Genomic DNA, 15,000 nt, shown 5'->3' with positions numbered 1-15,000 from the left:
AAGAGAGAGAGAGAGAGAGAGAGAGAGAGAGAGAGAGAGATCGGCACTGAAATTTTTCATACGCAGATACTCAAGTTACTTGAAAAATTATGTTTTCGAATAAACCCTGTGTTATGAAAATGTGCAGTTACATTTCGAAATGCAATTGATTTTTCCAAAAAGCATTCTATCATTTATAAGACCAGCTGCTCTCCATTCAGAAAAAAGCAACAAATAGTACAGCCAAAGAGAGAGAGAGAGAGAGAGAGAGAGAGAGAGAGAGAGAGAGAGAGAAAAGCCTTTCACACGTCATTTCCCGAGCCATCGCCGAGTCCCTCCAAAATCCCTCGTAAGATCCTTTCATTCGTTCCAGAAACTTTTTTGACGTCCCCAGAAACGAAGGAGTCTCAACTCCATTCGGGTCCTTCGGTGTTGTTGCCCAAGTTCCAAACTTTTTCAGACTTTGTTGGCAAACACGCATTTGAAGACATGAGATTTGGAATCTCAAGCACGACTATGGACGACGAAATAAGTTTTGTTGCTTTTGGACCATGTGCCGTCGTGGGTATCACATTGTTCTTCAGACATGACGAAACGACACGAAATTGTAAGCGCCTCAGTGGCGTGATCGGTATGGTCTTAACCTGCCACCTCGGTGGCCGTGAGTGTGATTCTCGGGTATTCCAACGAGGTGTTAGAGATGTGTATTTCTGGTGATAGAAGTTCACTCTCGACGTGGTTTAGAAGTCACGTCAAGCTGTTGGTTCCGTTGCTGAATAACCACTGGTTCCATGCAACGTAAAAACACCATAAAGACAAACGAACAAACACAGAATTGTAAAAGTCTATGTAAAGATCCAAGGAATGAATATGGAAATAAAACAGATTTGTATGACGGTTAACGATTCCGCTGATCTGAAAATGACACAATAGGGCTTTCGTAACCTGTGCCATCACCGCTTGCTTAGTAACCTAAGCATATGCTAAGCAACTTCTTTTTTGTTCTTACTCGAGGAGGAAGCCTACAAGCCACTTTGTTGTTGTTGTTGTTTTGTTGTTGTTGTTGTTACTGTTGTTGTTCTTGTCGGTGGGGTAGGAAAGGTCTATGGACAGGCCTAAAAAGGTGTTTTGCGTTCAGTTATAGATACAGGAATTTTAGAACAGGATATTTATGATTTATTCATTAGAATGAAAAAGTAAAAAAATAAATAATGTGCATTTTAAACAGTACGGAAAAAGTATTTCTAACAAAACAGATCATATTTATTTTAATTTTCGTTGGTGAAACAACGTTTCTATTTACGCCTTGTTCGTTCCTCTACTTGTTTAATGTAGAATTTATCATTATTAATTTACCATTTACTTCAGTTACTCGAGCATTTAACATACATAGACATTAGTAGTTTACTACTTACTTCAGTTATTGGAACATTTAACATATTTGCATAACACTTATTAGTTTTACTACTTACTTCATTATTGGGAACATTTAAAACATAAAACACATTTTAGTTTCTACTTTACTTCAGTTATTGGAACTTTAACATACATTAGAACATTTAGGAAAAAAAGACACATTAATTTACAAGGAATTACAGGGAGGAAATTCACAGCATTTCTCGGGGGTATATGTGATTACAGTGACCAGTAATAAAGTCACAGAAAAAAAAGAATCGCAATTTTGGCTAGGAAAAAAGCCATTGGAAAAAAAGACACATTAATTTATGGTAGTCGGTATTAAAGTTACAAGGAGAAAAATTCACAGGATTTCTTAGGGTCTTCATCCTTATGATATTTACAGTCTTTTGTTTATGTTTATACGCAAATCCCCAACGAGCATGTGCTAAACATGCCGAAAAGGCTGATAGGATACATACCAAGTTAAAAACCCTTAGGTGTCACTGTCTAGGAAAGATTATTGCGACTTTTTTTTCTGTGACTTTTTTTTTTTTCCTATAACTTTTTTACCTGACTTTTTTTTTTTTTTTTTACCTGGATTCGTGATTATTTTCCGACAAATTCCAGTGATAAATCAGAGAATTTTCAGTGGATCTAAAATGCATGTTCAAATATATCAATCTTTCATACGAATGTAGGGTATCCATTAGACATTGTTTACGGAGATTATACGCTTTTAGTCACTTATTTCTTTCTGATGATTTCCTTTGCGTGTTAACTATTTATAGCGATTGCGATTGCTGCCAAGAACAACAATAAACAAGTAACAAATTTTTACATAAAACCAAAGTCTTAAGTATGTAGGTCTTGTATGGAAACCATCAGCTACGGCCAGCAGCGTTTCAGACGGCCGACGCGGTAGAGTGAGGGTGAGTCCCATGCTTCTGGAAAGACCTGCCAGATGCACATCCACGACTAACTTTAACCTTAATAAAATAAGAACTACTGACGTTGGAAGGTTGCAATTTGGTATGATGGTTGGAGGGTGGATGATCAAAATTCCAATTTGCAGCCATCTAGCCTCAGGAGTTTTTTTTTTTTTTTTTTTTTTAAGATGTGAAGAAGGACAGGAAAGTTGCGGAAAAAATGAAGTGTGGACGGAAGGACAGCCAAAAACGGCAAAACAGTTTTCTTTTACAGAAAATGAAAAAGCCTGATTTCTCATTACCTAAAGTGCTCCAGTCAGGTTCGACTAGTCTTTTTTTTTTTTTTTTTTTGCGATCAGTCTTCATAAGAAAGAGCTATTCGGTTCAATTAGGAACACTGAAAAGGACGGTTTCAATTATCATTTAACCTTCGGTGTAAAAAAAAACCAGGTCTATGAAATTTCACCTCCCGTTGAAAACTAGATATCGTCAATGTTTCGCGGTGATTTGTATATAGACACGATCCACAAATATATTTCCAGTCAATATTGAGTCATTTACCATTGTTAAAGTGGTTTGATCAAGTGCCCTGTTTCATTCCAAGTGGAATGAGAAAAGAAATAACTACAATTCGGAGTTTGAATGACACCATGTGGCTCAGGTAAATTACCCGCGCACCAAACAACTGGTGAATCTTGTCCTTACGAAGGTCCAATTTATAAATCGGAATTTTGGTGTTTCTTGGTGTAATTTATGACCCCATTCTGAATATATATCATCGCATTTAAATCTAATGCCCTTCCTCATTACTCATGTACAGCTGCTGAAAAGTTCAGGAGTTTCGCATCTGGAAACATCCCAACTTTGTCTAAAAATCTCATAACATGTGCGGAAGACTTTCTTTATATTCCATTGCGGTTACGGATCTGGGTCAGTGAAAGGAAAGGTCATTGCTCTGACGAGTCAGTTGTATTTTCATTTGATCAAGTTTTTTTATTAATATTTTTTTTTTTTTTTTATACCTGATGAAGGTTTTTTTTTTTTTTTTTTTTACCTGGTCAAGGTTTTTTTGATAATATGATCAAGGTTTTTTTTTTTCATCTGATCAAGTTTTTTTTTTTACCTTGTCAAGGTTTTGTTTAACCTAATCAAGGTTTTTTTTTTTTTTTTTTTTTTTTTTTACATGTCAAGGTTTTTTTTTTTTTTTTTTTTTTTTACCTGATCAAGGTTTTTCCTGATCATTTTTTTTTTTTTTACCTGATCAAGGCTTTTTCATAACTGTAAAGTGCCTAGTCAAAAAATAAGCGTCGACCCTTCTTCTTGCCCTATTCATGAGTTGGAAGAAGAGAACGCTTGCTGGAGAATCATTTTATACATTAGGGAAAATGCTTCTCTTTTCTCTTATCAGTTCACCGAAGAGATTTTTGGGCGCCTTCGAACTTCCAAATTCTTGGTGCGTGACTGATGGTCTTGACGGGGCGGGTTTGGGTGGTGGGGTGGGGAGTGGGTGTCAAGCTTTTTTCCAAGTTAATGCCTTACAGATTAATCCCTCACGGATTACAAACGACGCAATTTGTAATACCATATTCAAAAGAGGAAAGACTACTTCATTCTGCCCGGAGCTTTCTTAGACAAAATTTTCGCTTACTCGGGGAGTAGCACTATAAACTACTTTGTTGTTGTGGGGGTGGGGAGGAGGGAGTTAGGAAAGGGCTATGGAAGAGCCTAAACAGGTCTGAAAATTATGATCTGCGTTGAGCTAAAGATACAGGAATTTAAAGATTTTATATTCACGATTTATTTAGTAGAATGAAAATGTAAAAAGATAGATAATGTGCATGTTAAATAGTACAGAAAATTTATTTTTAATCAAATAAAGCGTACTTATTTTAATTCTCGTTGGTGAACCGAGGTTCTATTTGACCGTAGATTTTAGCACGTTTTAATTATGTTAACAGTTAGGAATATAATGTTTACAACTTATGCGCGAGGGGAATATCTTACACGCGTCCCGAGTAAGGTGGAGGTCTGATCTCGCTTTGATTTACCTACTTAGGGTACGGAGGTTTTTTTTATCCCTTTAGACTAAACTCTAGAGAAAATGGAACTGTTGAGGCGTGAGAGCTATTAGTTTGAAATCATGAGAACCTTTTGTTTATTTTATTAATAAATGGTGTAAAAGGGTTCATGAAGCTTCAAAGTAATAGAGAAAACAGATTTGTAGAACGCGATTGACAAATATAAAAGGTAAAATACATACTACATCTATATATAATACATACATACATATATATATACATATATATATATATCTATATATTATCTATATATATATATATATATATATATAGTATATATATATATATATATATATATATAGAATACATACATATACTGGTGTTTTGTAATGGATTTGTTAACCCCATCAGTAACGCCTAGTTTATCAGTGTTTAGGAAGGAAGATTAATAAAGAAATTAGGGAGTTATATGTTGACGAATGAATTGCGTTTAGAAAGAGGAAAGTTGCTAAATGGAATGAATGGGGGAAAAAAAGTTTAAAAAAGACAAATGAAAAAAAAATCGCTTCGAAGTCCATTTATGATAATGCACGCGTCTGAAGGTTTCTCTTCAAGAAACAATAAATGTCGAGAAAATGTTTGATCTGAGAGAGAACCAAGATTTCGCTCTGCTGGAAGCGGCATTTGCATAATGCCTCCATTCATGAGAAGTCTGATATCCTGAAGAGTCCGATTTTTTTTGTGTGCTTCCTCTCTCTCTTCATTTTTGGTGGATGGTTTTCATATATTTGTGGTCTGGATTAACGAAATTGCAAATGGAGTAATTTCTTTTCTGAGATAAGGTGATAAGAAAGATAGAGACGCTCGATAACGTGATACGATTACAGAAAATTTCTAACAAAAAATGCAAAATGTTCATGATGAGCAAAAATACACAAAAGTATTGTATTTAAATTGAAATACTTCATGACATGTCAGGTCGAACGCCCTTTCATTCCTTAGAAGAGGTAGCACGAGAAAGTCCTTGATTTTTTTTTTCCAAATATAATTTATATATATATATATATATATATATATATAGATATATATTATATATATATATTATATGTATATATATATATATATATATATATATATATATATATATATATAATATATATATATAAATATATTATACTTATATATATATCTATATATATATATATATATACATATCTATATACATATATATATATATATATATATATATATATATATATATATATATATATATATATATTATATATATATATATATATATATATATCAGTGCGAGGGTGGACCAGGGAAACCCAATTTATTCCAACATATTGCTTTATTTCCGACGTTTCGTAATAATTTCTTTATTACATCTTCAGGGATCTGTTGAATAATGATAAAATGACTAAAAAAAAGTTAAAAGTTATGTAAATCTTAAAATTCATAAGAAAAATTAAAATTCTAATACATTAAAATTTCATAAGAAAATTAAATTTAATATATTACAGTCTAAAAAAAAAAACAGAAAAAAAAATGTATTGAATTTTAATTTTTCTTATGAAATTTTAATGTAGTGAAATGACATTTTAAGTTTTTTATAGTAACTTTTTTAGTCATTTATTCATTATTCAACAGATCCCTGAAGATGTAATAAAGAAATTATTACGAAACTGTCGGAAATAAAGCAATCAATTTGGAATTAATTGGTTTCCCTGGTCCACCCCCCGCACTGATGTGTCTTGCTGCCCGTCCTCGCCTAGCCCTGTTTTTGATATATATATATATATATATATATATATATATATATATATATATATATATATATATATATATATATATATATATATATATATATTATATAAATATACATATATATATATATATATATATATATATAGTATATATATATATATATATATGACCCCTTCTAATGCCAAATGAATACATTCCGGCCATGTCCTACTTTCAATGGAAATCATGAAAGCCAATTGCTAACTTACATCTTTTGTCATTTTTCTCCTTTTCAAAAATTTTCCATTCGTTTTGGGACGAATCATTATTTATTGGAAACGCCAAGAAAATAAAATAAATAACTGCACCGTCGAGGTGCAGTTATACTATTTCCTTACCATTTACTAACTGAACACTAATAAAACCTTGGCCAGGTTTTATTAGTGTTCAGTTAGTAAATGGTAAGGAAATAGTATCGGCCAAAGAGATAAGAACGAACGAAGCAGAGCAAGGGAGTATGCTCACTCGCAGGTTTTAATGGAATGGAAAGAAATGTCCTCAGTAGATAGATGTGGTTTTGCGAAGGCAATATGATAACAAGTCCGCTTAAAGGGGATATGGCAGACTCTCTCACAAACGGTGGAAGAAGGAATTGGCTTTGAGAGAAGGGGGGAGGACATTTTTTGCAAACGCATTTGTTTGAAACTAATTGATGAACATGGGGGGTTATTGACGATATTTTCATAGTCGTATAAATAATTCATCTACGGAGAGTAGTTGCTAGCAACCTCAAATCAAAATGAAAACATATCTATGTTATTTAAAAGACTCTTCCGAATTTATACTCATATCCATACGCACCACATATATTATATATATATATATATATATATATATATATATATATATATATATATATATATATATATATCTATATATATATATATATATAGTATCCAGTTCCAGTCCACGAGAACCCATCAATTTTGGGTACAGAACCCTCAATTTTATTTTGGTGCGTCTAGCACGGCGCCATTGAAGGAGCTCCCATGGACCTCCAATGAAAAAAAAAAAAAGATGAAAAAAAAAAAAAAAAATAATCTGCAGCCTCCTGTTAGAGGATTCCGTTCTCTTTCTAAAAGGATTCAGTAATCCGTTAAATGGCTTCAGAATACTTCATCTCCTCTATAAATCACGTGTATGGAACAAAAGGACTGTGGGTAGAGAGAACAAAATAATAATCGCGGACGTACTCGTTCCTTTGTATTGACTGTAATGGCTAAATGATAATATATCTCTGTCTGTCTCATCTATCTATCTATCTATCTATCTATTATCTATATATATATATGTATATATATAGTATATATCTATCTATCTATCTATATATATATATATATATATATATATATATATATATATATGTGTGTGTGGTGTGTGTGTGTGTGTGTGTGTGTGTGTGTGTGTGTGTGTAATTGTAATAAACACAATGCCCTCTTAGCTTCTGGAATTCTTCGCGCTATTTTGGATACGCTTTTCACTACAAGCCTTGAGATCCAAGTGCAAGAAATATGAAGACATTTCTTCATATTTCTTTGCACATTGATCTCAAGGCTTCGTAGTGAAAAGCGAAGCGTATCCAAAAGAGCGCAAAGAATTTGAGAAGTTAGGAGGGTATCCTAGGTATTACAATTACATATGTACTGGTAAAAAGGACCAGTAGATTCTACACACACACACACACACACACACACGCACACACACACACACACACACACACACATATATATATATATATATATATATATATATATATATATATATATTATATTTTATATATATATATATATATATATATATATATATATATATATATATATATATATATATATATATATATATATATGCTATTTTACTGTACTGTGCAGTACAGACACTGATCCAAGACAGACTGCCTGACTTACACGGCAACCGCACCGGCAGACTACCCAGAACTTACCAACAAGCAATTCAATCGCTAACCATCCTGTTCCATCTTTATTTTGAAATTAGCCCACTTAAACGACGATGACAACATTTCAGTGTCTATTTCCTTCTTGTGTTCACTTGAACAAGATTTTGTAAATCGGTTAATTTTAACTTTTCCAGTGACGACTTCAATATTACACAGTATCTTGCTAAAGAGTAGAAGAACGTTCCTCCACCCCTCAAAGAAAAGAAGAATGTTCAAAACAATATAAAATCTGAAAAAATTAAAATAAGCTACTCTAAATATCAATTCAAAATTGAATCCCAACTGCATATTTCACTAAAAAAAGCTAAAAGTAAAAGGCTTCTTAGTCTAAGTTTCGATTAGCAAATCAAATATATATAATATATATATATATATATATATATATATATATATGTTATATATATATATATTATATCTATATATATACTAGGAATGGTCTTCTCCCCTGCAATTATTGTTGAATTTCAACGCTGATACTTTCCTGACATAAGTTTTCAATCCTGCGTTATTGTCTGCTACAGATCTGTATATAGCCATTTTTTATTTCTTATTTCACTCTTCCATTATCCTCTTCGCTTTGTTATAATCTCTTCCTACGCCGTTATTCCTTTGTTAATCCTATGTTTCTATACTCTTTGGTAATCTTCACAGAGCCAGTGAAAGCTTTTAAAAAAGCGAATAAACACTAGCTTATCAAGTACACCGTCCCCCCAGTGGAGATTGAAAAAAACACAGTCTACGTACCAAGTTAGGTTTGTATTTATAGCTGTATGCAACGAGAAACTAAATACGGTGACCTCATATATATTTTTTCCTGATTAGCTATTGTGCCCCCTGTGGTTGAGGGAAATACTGTGATGTTGTCTGGACGTTTTTGTGGCAGGTTTCTGTAAATGTTTTATGGATGGGAGCTTTTACCACCATTAGTCTACATTTTTTATTGTCTTTTTTTTTCAGTCATTACTGTTGCTTATTTTTGGTTAGGTCTACTGTTTGTTTTTTGCTATGCCGTTCTGTGTAATTGCTGGGAAACTTGGCTCGCCAATTTCTGGGGATTCCTTGGAATTCTAAGGAAATTTTTTTTGATTTGACTTGGAGGGGCTCCATGCTACGATTTGATCTTACTAGCAGACATATGTATACGAAAAATATGTATGATAAATTCGTAAAGTAACCCAAGTCTATGGCACAACCAGCCCCACTTCGCGGGTAGAACCAGCTCCCATTCAGGGAATCCCTTCTCACCCCCATCCCCTTCGGAGAGGGGAGGATGAAACTCCATTATTAACCATCTTAAGGGTCCCCGCTATAACCCTGCCAACAAGTTTTCATGCCCATCGGACCAGCCGTTTGGCCGTGATTGAATGACACCGGACGGACAGACATAACACCCATTATAGGAAGATTCCTGGTCTATTTTCCTCGACCATCAGTTGCCTTCGTCTTTCTTAAAACGCAACTTCTATGTGGTCATCAAGAAACTGACCTCATGGGATCACGGGACGTCCATATTTGGGTTGATTTCGATGTGATTTTCCCTCTTATTTCACTGTGAGCTTTCTTCTTCTTCTTTCCCTTTCCCCACCTTTATCCCTTCTCCTCCTCCACTACCTTCTATCAAAGGCATCATCCTCCAACAAACTTCTTCTCTCCATATTCCCTTCACTTTATCTCGCCATTCTGATTCTCCGTTTCCTCTCGATCTCCCAAAAACAATGATGTACTAGCTTCAGTCATGTTTTTCATTTCTCTCTTTCGTGGCTATGTACATATTTTATGGTCTTCACGGGACAACTCTAGTTATATATATATATATATATATATATATATATATATATATATATATATATATATATATATTATATATATATATATATACATATATATATATATGTATATATATATATATATATATATATATATATATATATCTATATATATATATATATATATATATATATATATATATATATATATATATATAATATATATATATATATATATATATATATATATATATATATATATATATATATATATATATATATATGTGTGTGTGTGTGTGTGTGTGTGTGTGTACGCCCACGCACCGAATCACATCCGGGAGTTCTCTCCAAGAATTGGTAAGAAATAATGTTCGATGAAATGTATGTTGTAGAGCTGATTTTACCCGCTTTATTGGATGTGCTCTTTACCCGAAATGTTTTCCATTCAAAGTCGGCTAAATTTGCCGCACAGCAGGTTCAATGAACCTCTGTTTATTTAAGCGTGCAGTTTATAGTAGTCTGGATGTGAGAGATAAATCGCCCGAATATGGTTGCAACTGTTATTTTTAATTTAGAGAGGGAGGAATTATTTCGTTTAGTCCATGTTGTTTGTTCTTTTTTCATATCGGCAAGGTATGTGAAACATAAATGGATGTCGCTGAATGGTGTTTTTTATCATTCTCCCCTCAGAATTGGGCGGTTTAGAAAGAAAAAGTAATTTCATAACACGGGCACAAATGTTGTGCTTTAGTCACTTGTTTTACAGGTGTTGGTATGACGCATAATGATGAAACTCATATATGGAATGAGGTATTAAATCATATTATTATTTTCATATGAAAATCAATGCTGCCCGTGAAGCACTCTACGTTTTCACTTGAAGTCTTCCAGGCTCGTATCAACATTTTTAGTTTCCCGCCAAAGAAAACTATATTGAGATGGCTTTGTCTGCCCGTCTCCAATTTTTTTGTCCGTACTTTTTCCTGTCCGCCCTCAGATCCTAAATACTACTAAGGCTAGAGGGCTGCAAATTGGCAAGTTGATCATCCACCCCCCGATCATCAAACAGGCCACGGCATAATTGAAGTTTCATGATCTTAATATTCCTGACGATGTCGTCTCTCGTGATGTTTCTGCGGTGTACTACAAGGGCGTGCTGCCTAATGGCGCCCTCCTGGGCGTGGCAGGAAATCCTTTTTTGACAGGCGCATCGTCGTCATGCCGATGTAAAACCCAGGCATCCTTGGGCGGGGCATACGTATCGGTAGACGACGTTGGACTGCTTCAGGGGGTCTCCTGCCGGTGGGGAGGGTTGTTCTTCATCAGGAGGTCTTTCGTACGCGCCCAGCCTGTCAAAAAGGAATTCCTGCCACGCCCAGGAGGGCGCCATTAGGCAGCACGCCCTTGTAGTACACCGCAGAAACATCACGAGAGACGACATCGTCAGGAATATTAAGATCATCGGGAGAGCACCTGACCCACGACGTCTGCGTCTCCTAGAAGCGCTGCTCATCCTCGAGGAAAAGCCTCCTCTCAATACCACCCAAGAAGCGTTCCTGATACCGAGTGTGTGAGGAGGACCACATCTCCCCTAACGAAAGTACCAGCGCGCATGGAACGAACACCGGACATGAGAATAATACCAGGGTGACGTCACGCAGGTAGAAGCCAATCAAGAGGCTCGCTGTGATACCCCCTACCTGAGAAGGTCTGCAAGACTCGTCAACGCCCGCCGTATGAGTCACCTTCCCGGGAACCAATAAAAACTCGACCTACCGGAGAAGTGCTCTGACCGTACTGGAGAGCTCGCAACACCACGATTAAAAGAGAAGGACTCGCCACTGGAGTATTACGGGCTGCTCTGTGAGCAAGAGCCCGTGCTGGCACAAGGCCAGCTTAATCTTAAACAACAACAACACTGGAATTCAGTCCCTCAGCAGTTATCGCTTGATAATGTCCTGTCGATCAGGAGGAAACGTCGCGAGAGAGAGAGAGAGAGAGAGAGGAGAGAGAGAGAGAGAGAGAGAGAATTGTAATAAGCAATAATAAATCAAATGACTCAACCGGAATTTTACATGCCCTTTGGTGCGTTTGCTCGCCAGTCTAAGCAACAACGAGAAAGCCGTCATCAGAAGATAGAGAAGACTCTTTATAAGATTAAATAGTGCTGAAGCATCAGTCATTTTTAACAAAACAATGTCTACGAGAGGGTCTCCTTCCGAAATAATAATAATAATAATAATAATAATAATAATTTGCTTCTGTAGCTCCAATCTCAGGCTGTTTGTTACTGGCGTTGTGGTGGTCAGTTGCTGGATGACGACCTCCAAGTACCTGACCGTCCTCCCCTTCAATTGGGTTGAATACCTGGCTGCCGGACGAAGCTCCTCTGTTGCCAGAGGTTCCATTTACGTCGTTGTCGTTTATTCCTTCTTTCTTACATCATTGCTGAGTTTTTGCTATTTAAACCCATAGCTGGACCCTACCCCATCAGGGATAGGTACTCATTTACAGCTGAGTAGACTGAGGAAATTATGGTAAAGATCCTTTCCCAAGGAATCAACGCCGAGGAGAGCGGTCACCCATCCAACGACTGACCAGCCCCAATGTTGCTTAACCAGTCCATTGACGACCTAACCCACTCTGCCAAGGCGCATCATTCAGTGGCAAAAGCCCTCCACTGGAGCTTGTGCAAGAAACATCAGCTACTTTGCAGTAATAAGTGGTACGAGCACCAACCTGAGGGAGTGATAGAAAACGATCACGCAAAGATCCTGTGGGACTATGGTATCAGAACAAATAGGGTGATACATGCAAATAGACCAGACTTGACGTTGATTGACAAAGACAAGAAGAAAGTATCACTCGTTGATGTCGCAATACCATGGGACACCAGAGTTGAAGAGAAAGAGAGAGAAAAAATGGATAGATCAAGATCTGAAAATAGAAATAAGAAGGATATGGGATGTGCCAGAGGAAATTGTACCCATAATCATAGGAGCACTAAGCACGATCCCAAGATCCCTGAAAAGGAATCTAGAAAAACTAGAGGCTGAAGTAGCTCCAGGGCTCATGCAGAAGAGTGTGATCCTAGAAACGGCGCACATAGTAAGAAAAGTGAGGAACCCCAAAGGAGCAGGAGGCAAACCCGGAACCCCATACTATAAATACCACCTAGTCGAATTGGAGGACTGTGATAGAGCAAAAAAATAATAAATAACAATAATAATAATAATGATAATTTGGAAGAAGACCCACTTTTTAACAATTCTGTGAAAAATGACAGATTAAGTGTAGGGCACAAAAGACCAGCTCCTGATAGACAAAATGGTAATGAAGAACAGTAGGAGAAGGAAAACAAACCTAAGCATGGCATGGATAGACTATAGAAAGCCTTCGACATGATACCACACGCATGGCTAATAGAATGCCTGAAATATATAGGGCAGAGGAAAACACCATCAGCTTCCTCAAAAAATACAATGCGCAACTGGAATACAATACTTACAAGCTCTGAATAAGACTAGCAGAGGTTAATATCAGGAGAGGGATCTTCCAGGGCGACTCACTGTCCCCACTACTCTTCGTAGTAGCCATGATTCCCATGACAAAAGTACTACGAAGATGGATGCCGGTACCAACTCAAGAAAAGAGGCAACAGAATCAACCATCTGATGTTCATGGACGACATCAAGCTGTATGGTAAGAGCATCAAGGAATAGATACCCTAATCCAGACTGTAAGGATTGTATCTGGGGACATCAGGATGGAGTTTGGAATAGAAAAATGCGCCTTAGTCAACATACAAAAAGGCAAAGTAACGAGAACTGAAGGGATAAAGCTACCAGATGGGAGCAACATCAAACACATAGATGAAACTGGATACAAATACCTGGGAATAATGGAAGGAGGGGATATAAAACACCAAGAGATGAAGGACACGATCAGGAAAGAATATATGCAGAGACTCAAGGCGATACTCAAGTCAAAACTCAACGCTGGAAATATGATGAAAGCCATAAACACATGGGCAGTGCCAGTAATCAGATACAGCGCAGGAATAGTGGAATGGACGAGGCAGAACTCCGCAGCATAGATCGAGAAAACCAGGAAACTATGACAATACACAAAGCACTACACCCAAGAGCAAATACGGACAGACTATACATAACACGAAAGGAAGGAGGGAGAGGACTACTAAGTATAGAGGACTGCGTCAACACCGAGAACAGAGCACTGGGGCAATATCTGAAAACCAGTGAAGACGAGTGGCTAAAGAGTGCATGGGAAGAGGACTAATAAAAGTAGACGAAGACCCCAGAATATACAGAGACAGGAGAATGACAGCAGAACAGAGGACTGGCACAACAAACCAATGCACGGACAATACATGAGACAGACTTAAGAACTAGCCAGCGATGACACATGGCAATGGCTACAGAGGGGAGAGCTAAAGAAGGAAACTGAAGGAATGATAACAGCGGCACAAGATCAGGCCCTAAGAACCAGATATGTTCAAAGAACGATAGATGGAAATAACATCTCTCCATATGTAGGAAGTGCAATACGAAAAATGAGACCATAAACACATCGCAAGCGAATGTGCGCACTTGCACAGAACCAGTACAAAAAGAGGCATGATTCAGTGGCAAAAGCCCTCCACTGGAGCCTGTGCAAGAAACATCAGCTACCTTGCAGTAATAGTGGTACGAGCACCAACCTGAGGAGTGATAGAAACGATCACGCAAAGATCCTCTGGGACTATGGTATCAGGACGGATAGGGTACGACGTGCAAACAGACCAGACTTGACGTTGATTGACAAAGTCAAGAAGAAAGTATCACTCATTGATGTCGCAATACCATGGGACACCAGAGTTGAAGAGAAAGAGAGGGAAAAAATGGATAAGTATCAGGATCTGAAAATAGAAATAAGAAGGATATGGGATATGCCAGTGGAAATCGTACCCATAATCCATAGGAGCACTAGGCACGATCCCAAGATCCCTGAAAAGGAATCTAGAAAAACTAGAGGCTGAAGTAGCTCCGGGCCTCATGCAGAAGAGTGTGATCCTAGAAACGGCACACATAGTAAGAAAAGTGATGGACTCCTAAGGAGGCAGGATGCAACCCGGAACCCCACACTATAAA

Source organism: Macrobrachium nipponense, chromosome 13 (assembly GCF_015104395.2).
Source record: "Macrobrachium nipponense isolate FS-2020 chromosome 13, ASM1510439v2, whole genome shotgun sequence".
Lineage (NCBI taxonomy): Eukaryota > Metazoa > Arthropoda > Malacostraca > Decapoda > Palaemonidae > Macrobrachium > Macrobrachium nipponense.
Note: the sequence above shows the minus strand (reverse complement) of the source record.